This window comes from Typopeltis vanoorti, chromosome 26 (assembly GCF_054136105.1).
Source record: "Typopeltis vanoorti isolate ZY-2024b chromosome 26, IOZ_Tvanoo_1.0, whole genome shotgun sequence".
Taxonomy (NCBI): domain Eukaryota; kingdom Metazoa; phylum Arthropoda; class Arachnida; order Uropygi; family Thelyphonidae; genus Typopeltis; species Typopeltis vanoorti.
Genome location: NC_143574.1, coordinates 33,168,489 through 33,178,234, shown reverse-complemented (window position 1 = coordinate 33,178,234; position 9,746 = coordinate 33,168,489).

Genomic DNA, 9,746 nt, shown 5'->3' with positions numbered 1-9,746 from the left:
ATGTAAGGCCAACATTTTTTTTTTTTTTTGGATAACTTGTCTTTGAGTAAAATTAGGACTTCGTCTGTTGGGACATTAGTGAACAAAGAAATTATGTCGTAATCTTGCATTGTGAAATCGATACCTTCCATTGTGGAAGGTATCGATTCTCCCACGCACAAATTTTCAAAATATCTTGCAAAATACCTCAAACGTTTTTCAGGCAAATCTTCATCCTTTATCAGTAACACAGCGGACTTTGTTTCGTACATTAAGAATGTGACAGTTAATGAAGATGAAATCATGGCTAGCTTCGTCATAATTTCTTTGTTCACTAATGTCCCAACAGACGAAGTCCTAACATTACTCAAAGACAAGTTTTTCATATAAATGTTGGCCTTAGTTTATTAAAACCAAGTTTATATATATAAAATAGCTTATATATATACTAAGAACAGTGATCAGAGCTTATTACAGCTTTACCATGAGTTGCCTCACACTTGCACAACATGCAGGTGCAAACTTGACTTACTTGTCTGTTTGTTCATTAGGGAAATAGGATTAAAACCAAGTTAATATGTATATAATTGCTTGGTATCTTTAACATGTGTGTGCGTGCGTGCGTGCATATATAGATTTGCATTTTAATTGACTGGAAGCAGATATATGTGTGTGTGTGTGTGTGTGTGTGTGTGTGTGTGTGTGTGTGTGTGTGTGTGTGTGTGTGTGTGTGTGTGTGTGTGTGTGTGTGTGTGTGTGTGTGTGTGTGTGTGTGTGTGTGTGTGTCTCTGCTTTCTTCGTGTATATATATACATGTGTATGTATATTATATATTTATTTATTTATTTCATATCCAAACACAAGTGGTACAACATTATTTACTGCAAATTGGAATACTACAACAAATGAGAATAGCGTAAATTTGATAGGTACATAAGGACTAATAAGCTATGAGGAAAAATGAGTACTAATAAGATATGAGGAAAAAATAAACTATACATACGTTATATACAATAAATATGATTAGATGTATCTCCTATCTTGCGCAATCAACTGCTCTTTCTGTGCAGGATATAAGGTCCTCTTTTGTGCAAGGTGATTGAAGAAGGGGACAAGAATGTAGGTGTTCCATGGACTGGGTAGTCCCGCACACACAATTATCTGGTCCAGTGAAGTAGCCCTATAGCCCTATTTCATGAGGTTTTGTTTGCAGTGCCCTCTTGTTCGAAGTCTGTTGGATTTTCCGAGTATTCCAGTCCAAGTGGGCACCATGTGGAAGATATTCGGCTGTTGGAATAGAATAAAACCAAACCCCTTCCCACTAGGGGTTTGGTTTTAATCGATTTCTGCTATAATATCTGGTTGGAATACCAGTATTATGCTCATGGTATAGTACAAGCTTAGTGCAAGTACAAGATATAATGCAAAGTTGAAGTCTTGTCGCGGAAGGGTTTTTAGGTGGTTCAACAGTTGCTAGGAAACTATATCAGGATCTTAGTCTTTGGGGCACTGTGGTCTGGCCAAATAGTGGGTGGCGTTCATCATTTATTTGTCTGCTTCTTTTATCAGCTGAGAATGCAGATCTTTCAATTGAAGGGGGGGTGCAATACCAGCCAAAGTATACAGGTCTCTTAATGGTGTTGTTTTAGGCATCCTGTAATTAAGCGGCAGTCGTTCAATGCTGGGTCAAATTTTTCCGCATGGCAGGATCTTGATCATACCCAAGTAGGCATATTCAGCAGAAGAATAACAAAGGGTCAAGGCTGAAGGTCAGTATGCTAGGGTCTGCACCCCATTTGGAGGAGTAAGCTTTCTTAGCATGTTGTTTCTTGTATTCACTTTTGCCTTCGTTTTATCTATGTGTGTTTTATATGAAAGAGTGTGATCGCCAGTTCCAGCAAGTTTGATTGGATTCAAGGAATGTTCTATATTAGAGCCTTCCCACAAAATCCCTAATTTCCTATTGGCTTCTTTATTGCTAAGGTGGTAAAGGCCAGTCTGGGTTTTCAAGGGATTTGGTTTTAATCGATTTCTGCTATAATATCTGGTTAGAATATTTAAGGCAAGTGTTAGAGTAGATTCAGTGGACTTGAAATTTTTTGATTGAGTAGCTATGGTAAGGTCATCAGCATAGATAAAATTTCTAGTTCCTGAAAAGATGGGAAGATTATTGCTGTAAATGATGAAAAGTAATGGTGATAACACACTTCCCTGTAAGAGGCCATTTTTGGGGGATGCCAGTGGCTCTTCTACCTCCAGGACCACCAGAAAGCATCTGTTTTCTAAGAGAGATTGGATCAGGAGGACAAGGCGATAGTCTTTAGTTATTTTGAATATTTTATTTCTGTGAGATGGTTTATGGTATCATATGCTACAGTTAAGTCTACAAAGACTACTCCTGTGGCTAGGTTTTGCTCATAACCATTTTCTATATATTGGGTGAGAGTATTAGTGGTGTCACTAATAACGAGATCAAGATCAAGATAAGATAAGAATTTGTGACCTCATCGGTATGGAATACTTGGAATTTCGCTGAGGGAACATCTATCTGGGACGTCACGTTGTGTCTTTTGGTTTGCATATGGCATCCTGGGTAATTCTTTGGATTTGGAATTGTGAGTGATGGTTAGATATAAGACAGAATATGGAATCCTTGGAATTTCCCTGAGTCCATCCCTGGGACACGTTCATCAATGACATCACATTGTGTCTTTGGTTTGAGTGTGGAATTGTGGATAAAGGTTGGAGTATGCAATTCTGGGTGACGATTAGAGTATGAAATTCTGACAAGATCGAGATGTTGATAAGATAAGTGACATCACATTGTGTCTTTGGTTTGAGTGTGGAATTGTGGATAAAGGTTGGAGTATGCAATTCTGGGTGACGATTAGAGTATGAAATTCTGACAAGATCGAGATGTTGATAAGATAAGTGACATCACATTGTGTCTTTGGTTCGAATATGGAATTGTGGGTAATGGTCAGAGAATGGAATTCTGGGATGTGTCGGTATTTGTCAGTGACATGAGATGAGCTTTTTGTTCACATGTGGCATTATATAATGAATAGAGATTGGAATTCTGGGAGGATATTTGGTCAAGTGTTGGGGTGTGGAACTATGGGGAAATATTTGTCAATAGATTGCAGTATATTTTCTAAAATAAATCACTACTGGTTATTAGTGGTGTCCCTCTCAACCCCATTAAACACACACGCACACACACACACACACACACACACACACTTTTTTTCATGTTCACATTTTCTAAAATAATTACTGGAATCTCAACTCTACTGCTTCTATGTCATGTTTAACATTTTAAAAGCTTCATTACATTTCTAATTAAATGTTAACTTTATTACAAATTCTAAACAGAATAGATACTCTTAAATGTGGAGAACACATCAATGACACCTAAACTTGTTCATTTACGTTTACAAATACATATTTATTTGGCTAAAATATTATTTACAACTATATTCATAATGAAAAATTTCAGAAGATGAATAGTGATGACATCTTCTGAAATTTCAACAACACAATCTGCAGCCTGAAAGAACATATTCTGGTAAATAAACTTAAAATTCAGTCGATTCTTGTTCCTCATGGGTTTCTGCCCAGGGTGACATCAATGAGTTGAAGTTGAAAGGTGACATAATTGTCGTGGTTATGTGTGACTTCCTGTGTGTGTGCAAGAGTTGTGTGAGTGTTTTGGTTTGGTTTGTTTTCATTGGTGGGTTTTTGATCATGGTTTTAGTATGGAATTCTGGGTGATCATTGGACTATGGAATGTTTGGAATTTCCGAAGGGGTATCCGTCATTGACATCACACTGAGTTTTGGTTCGAGTGTGGAATTCTTTGTAATGGTTAACTTATGGCATTGTCGGTGATGGTTAGAGATAAGACAGAGTATGGAATTCTTGAAATTTCCCTGGGGACCCATCCATCACTAACATCATGTTGTGTCTTTCGTTCGAGTTGGAACTGTGGGTAAAGGTTTGGGTGTGGAATTCTGGGTGATGGTTAGAGTATGGAATTATGGCAAGTGAGATGAGTTTTTTTTTTGTTTATGTGTGGCATTATGATTTTTTTTCCATTCCCAACATTAATTTCAGAGTAGTAAAATATATATTTTTTAACTCAGTTATTAGGTTACCTATTTTTTCCAACACAACTAAATAATTATTTATTATTATTCCAACTGAATATTTGGCTTATACTATAATATTCAAATTAATTCCTCTGTTACAACTTCCAATGATTATACTTTAGACTACAGTATTTTTCTTTTTGATTAGTAAGTGTTGACTGAAAGGAAATGAAACAAACAAGGATTGGAAGTAAAGTCACTGCTCTCCGCTTCCATTAATTACACACTGTAGCGTGACAGATGGCTCTACGACTTGGTCATTTGCACTGGGTTTTTTTCCTCTTTCATAACTGAACAGAAATTAAGACTTTAAACTTAACAAGTGTATGAAAGTAGTCACCATATTTCTTTAAAACAATATATGAAAACAATGTTGAATATAAAACAAAATTGTAAAGAAAATAAAATGTTTACCTTCAAATAAATATTTATCCATTTTAATTGTCCATTCCTATTTTCAGAGGAATGAACTTTCTTTAAAAAAAATGTGTCATTTTTATCAGTTCATAGAAATCCAAGCAACTCAAATCTGAATTCACTTATTTGAAGGAGAAGATTAGTGTTTTCAGTTAAAGAGTCAGTTTTGATCGGTAGACCAAACATTGTTCATCAGATAAAAAAAAAAACTCTTTCATCTAGCGCTGTTGATCACAGCAAGTATGAAATTTTTCTGCTTTTCAAAGTTTTGACATTCACACCCAGACTGTTTTCATCAATTGGAATGATGCAACCTTAAAATTCGCATCACCAGATGCAAGTTTTTGATATGCTTCTACATTTTTTTCAATCTGATCGCTTGTTTTCCTCTATTTTACATTTAAATCTTGCAATAGTATTTTTATAACTGAAACCTTTCTTATTAGAAACTTATTTTGCCAGCACAAATAAATAGTTATTTATTATTAATTCAACTGAAAATTAGCTCTATAGTACACTTTGTTAATTTCTATATTACAAAGTTCCAAACATTTAAATAGACAATATGTAATATAGAAGTGTTTTGTGTTCGGTAAAGTAAAAATAATGGGCAAGCCACAAAATTCTTTGAAAGTTTCTTTACGTATAGTTCTAATTGTTTGGAATTTGTAACAAAAAGTTAACATACATATAAGATCAGAGCTAATAATCTCAAATAATAATAAATAACTATTTATTTGTGGTGCCAAATGAAGAAATCTAAGAAGAATGAAGGAAAACGAATATTAAAAATCTACAGTTGATGAAAAATACGAACTTTCAGTTATCATTGGTATTATTGATGTGCAATTTCTTTAGACTTGAACTTTATTTCCTAAAGAAATTTGTATTTCTGATGAATTATTGTAAGATATGCATTGACAGTCACCATGTATTTGAAAGAATTACCTGAAAGAGGTAAAAAACAGAATTCTTGATTAATAAAATATAAACATCAGCTGAAGTGGGAAATTGGTTCAATATTTCTGGACAAACTAAGAAATCAGATAATAGAATCAACATACATCAACAATCAAATATCAAATATTGCTCGCCAAAGGAAGAGAAAAATCAAAACATTAACGTATTTAATAGGCAGATCTGTTGTAGATTTAAACGATCTGGATTGCCCTAGATGTCAATTAATTCCATCTGCTTTTATATGTTTTTGGAAACATAACAAAATATTTTGTGCTTATAACAATGCTCAAAAATATAGGTATTGGTTTAATACCACGCACCCGGCCAAGACGTATATATACGTCCAAGTTATCATGGATGCGAAGTGCATATTAAAATTGTAATACCATTGATATTACATTGAAATATATTGATTAATACGAAGCATTTGAGGATGCATATTTGAACCATAATTGCCGGTAAGGTGGTTAAAAAAATAAAAATGTAACCCTTAATTTTAGTCAAGTAACAAATTCTCACGATCACGAATGAATAAACTTTCAGATGATTGTGACATTGTCACATTTCTCACTTTATTTATTTTCTATATATGAGATTCAGTAAATGCCATTTGTAAATAATATTGCACTTAAATAAAATTTGTAAATTTAAATGAACAACTGGCTGTCATTGATGTGTTCGGCAAATTTAAGTAAGACCATATATATATATATCATCATCATCAGCCATTATCGATCAGCTGATGGACGAAGGCCTCTCCAAGATTACTCCAACAATCCCTGTCCATGGTTCTCGTTTTCCATGTCATATCTGCAAATCTGATGATATCATCAATCCACCATGATTTAGGTCAGCGTCATGATGGTTTTTCCTCTCATGGAATCCAGTCCAGTACTTCTTTTGTCCATCGCTGATCTTGTCTTCGAGCAATATGCCACTTCAGATGTTTCAATCTTCCTATTATGTCAGAAACTTTGGTTTCTTATCAATGTATTCCTTTTGTGATCCACTCTTGTGATACCAAGCATACTTCTTTCCATAATAAATTGGGTTGTTCTTAATTTATGAATTTCCTTTGCATTGAGTGTTCATGTTTCACTGCCATATGTTAATATACGAAGAATACACTGGTTAAAAACTATTCTCTTCAGGCTTAATGGTAGTTGGCTTTTGAATATTGAATGAAATTTTCCAAATGCTTTCCACCCATGCATCGCATGCCTTTTAATATCATTCATGGTATTTTATTCCATTCATATCTGTTGTCCTTAGTATATGTAATGATCTACTTTCTTAATTTCCTCATTATTCATTTTTATTATTTCTGGTTGGGCATAGCTGTTGAATATAACTTGGGTCTTCATCAGGTTTATCTTTAGGCCTGCTGTTCTGCTAGCAATTTGGAGCTCATGGATACCAGTCTGTAATTCATGCGCAGTTGAAGTAAAGATAACTATATCATCTGCAAAGTGTAAATGGATTAAATATCATCCATTTATCTTCAGACCTTTCCCTTCACAATCAAGAAGTTTGAATATTTCTTTTAGGCACGCTGTGAATAATTTTGGAGATATTGTGTTACCCTCTCTTATACCGCTCTGTATTCCCACAGTAGAGATGTTTCCATTGAAATGAATTGTTGCTGATGCATTGGTGTATGCTGATTTGATGGTTCTGATGTAGGGGTTCTCCACTTGTAGGTTTCGTAATGCTTCAAGTGAATCAAAGGCTTTCTCGTAGTCAATAAAACCAAGACATAGTGGTAATTGATATTCATTACACTGTTCAATAACATATATATATACTGTATATACATATATGTGTGTGTGTGTGTGTGTGTGTGTGTGTGTGTGTGTTTTTTAAGTCACTGTGAATTCACGCACAATTTATTTGTTTATTTTTATCAGTTATTCTGGTTAGAATATGTAGTTAATATAATTTTAAAAGTAAAATGGAGAAAAACAATCAATCAGTTTGAAAAAATAAATAAAAATTACCATTGCAAATACCAAATCTTAGTACAAACTATCGCACTGTGAAATTAACAGAAAAGAATGGCGGCAACAAAATATGGGATTCTGAAGTATAATCTTTGGAAATTGTAACAGAGGAAAAAAGTTGAAAATTAAAGTACCAAACCTAATATTCAGTTGAAATAAGAATAAATAATTATTTATTTGTGTTGGAAAAAATACCTGATATAATAAATATGTTAAAATATATATAAATATCCCTACTGTGAAATAAACGCCAGGCTGAGAGGACAACAGTCAATTGGTCCTAGTGGAAATGAGTGAAACAAGGGAGTTGATGGAAAATTGATGACTTCTGTAAATTCATAATTAAACTTCTTTTGAAATGTCACACGGGGAAAATCACAGGAATTTCATGTACGCACCCATGGCAAATCATACACTATGAACATGTGTAAATGTTAAATAAGAAGATCAAGAAACAAAAAAAAATGTGTCTTTTTTGCTCTATTTAATTTCTGTATGTTAGATTCAGTAACACAGTTTGTTAATAATATTACAGTGAAATAAAAGGTAACACAGAAATTAACAAAGTATATCATCCATGTATACTACAGTGCTAATATTCATTTGAAATATTAATTTTCATGAGAACCTTTAATGAAAACATCAGCGATTTCCATTCTGTCCTTAGCCTGGTGAACCAAATCATCGATTATGAGTAAATTTCTCACATTTGTTTCAAATTCAGGTAACTTCAAACCATTCGCGAATTCTATGTTGGTAATTTTTTTTAATTTATCTTGATTTTCACTGTAACATTAAACGATTCGCTCCGGTGGTGATTTGATTAGTTGATTACAATGTTCTATGGGAGACAACACGAATGTTGTTTTTCCTGACTCAGTAGCTCCCGAAATAATGCATGTAAATGGATGTATGAACATAGCGAAAATGATAACATAATTCAACTGTGATTATTTTTATATAATCAGAGATCATGTAAAAACAGACAGATACTTGTTTTTAATATCAAACAAATGTCCTCATCAAGATTTTTTTATCACAGTCACCATGTGATTACATATTGACTGTGATAAAAAAAAATCTTGATGGGTAGATTATACCAAGACAATTTTTTTTCTTTTTAAATTCTAAGAAAAAAACCTATTGCATAATAATAGTAACAATAACAGTGATGTGAAAACTGCACAAGAGAAGGGCGACACTGCAAATTATCGTGTTGGGGAAACAGTCATGGTAGAATGTTGTTTTGTTTTCCGTCCCATAGATGGCATCTTTTGCTTATGGGGTATGTGAGTGTAAGGAATTATCCTTTAAAATATGCATAGGGAAAAGTGCATGTGTCTGTTGACACTATGCACTTTGCAAAAGTGTATCCTTTGTGGCTCACCACTTACTGCTGCTATCGTAGATTCCAGATTAATATCAGTGGCCGTACAAGAATTTAAAGTAATGCCTTTGCATTTGGTCACAATCTTACCCCCCTGCATTCTATATAAATAAGATTTGGGTCCTGTGATAACAAACTCAACTATAAATTCACCGTCAAGTTCTGAGTATTCGCCCAATTTTTCAATGAAAATGACAGAATCAGTATCTGTGTATAAAAGCTGTCTTTGCAAAGGTTCCATGACCTCATATAACTTTATCCTACCGCAGGCAGCTACAAATGAGGAGATGACAGCATTCCCTTTCCTATTTTCAGGCTCAGTGCTCCAATAGGAGAGTAGACAACCATCATCTGTGCTTCTGAAACTAACCTGGCATCTTGGATAACTTTACTGTTATCTAAAAAAGTTTTACGAGGTCTTCATAAGAGGAAATCACCTGGGTCTGAGTTCTTAACATTCTCATGCCATGCCTTCCCCATAGAGAATTCAAACAAAACTTAGCAAGTGAACGTTTACCATGGATTTTACTAATGTGTTCACTATTTACCATAATACCTTCCCTTAGCAAAAAATCATCCAGATAAGACTGTTGGTTTTGACCTTCATGCCATCCAGATGCTTCCTGTTTCAGCTTCAGAAAGGTATCAATATAATGAGCAAAGAAGTTTTCTTCCCCTTCAAATTTTTGAGAAAAATGTCACAACTCATAAAATTCAATAACTTTATAACCGCAAGAACGTGCTAAATCTAATTCGGGACTGCACCAATAACCTGTAAATGATCGGTCCGTATGAGAGCATAATGGGGCCATTTTGGAAGCTCACTTTCCACACAGGGGGAAGATTAATTTT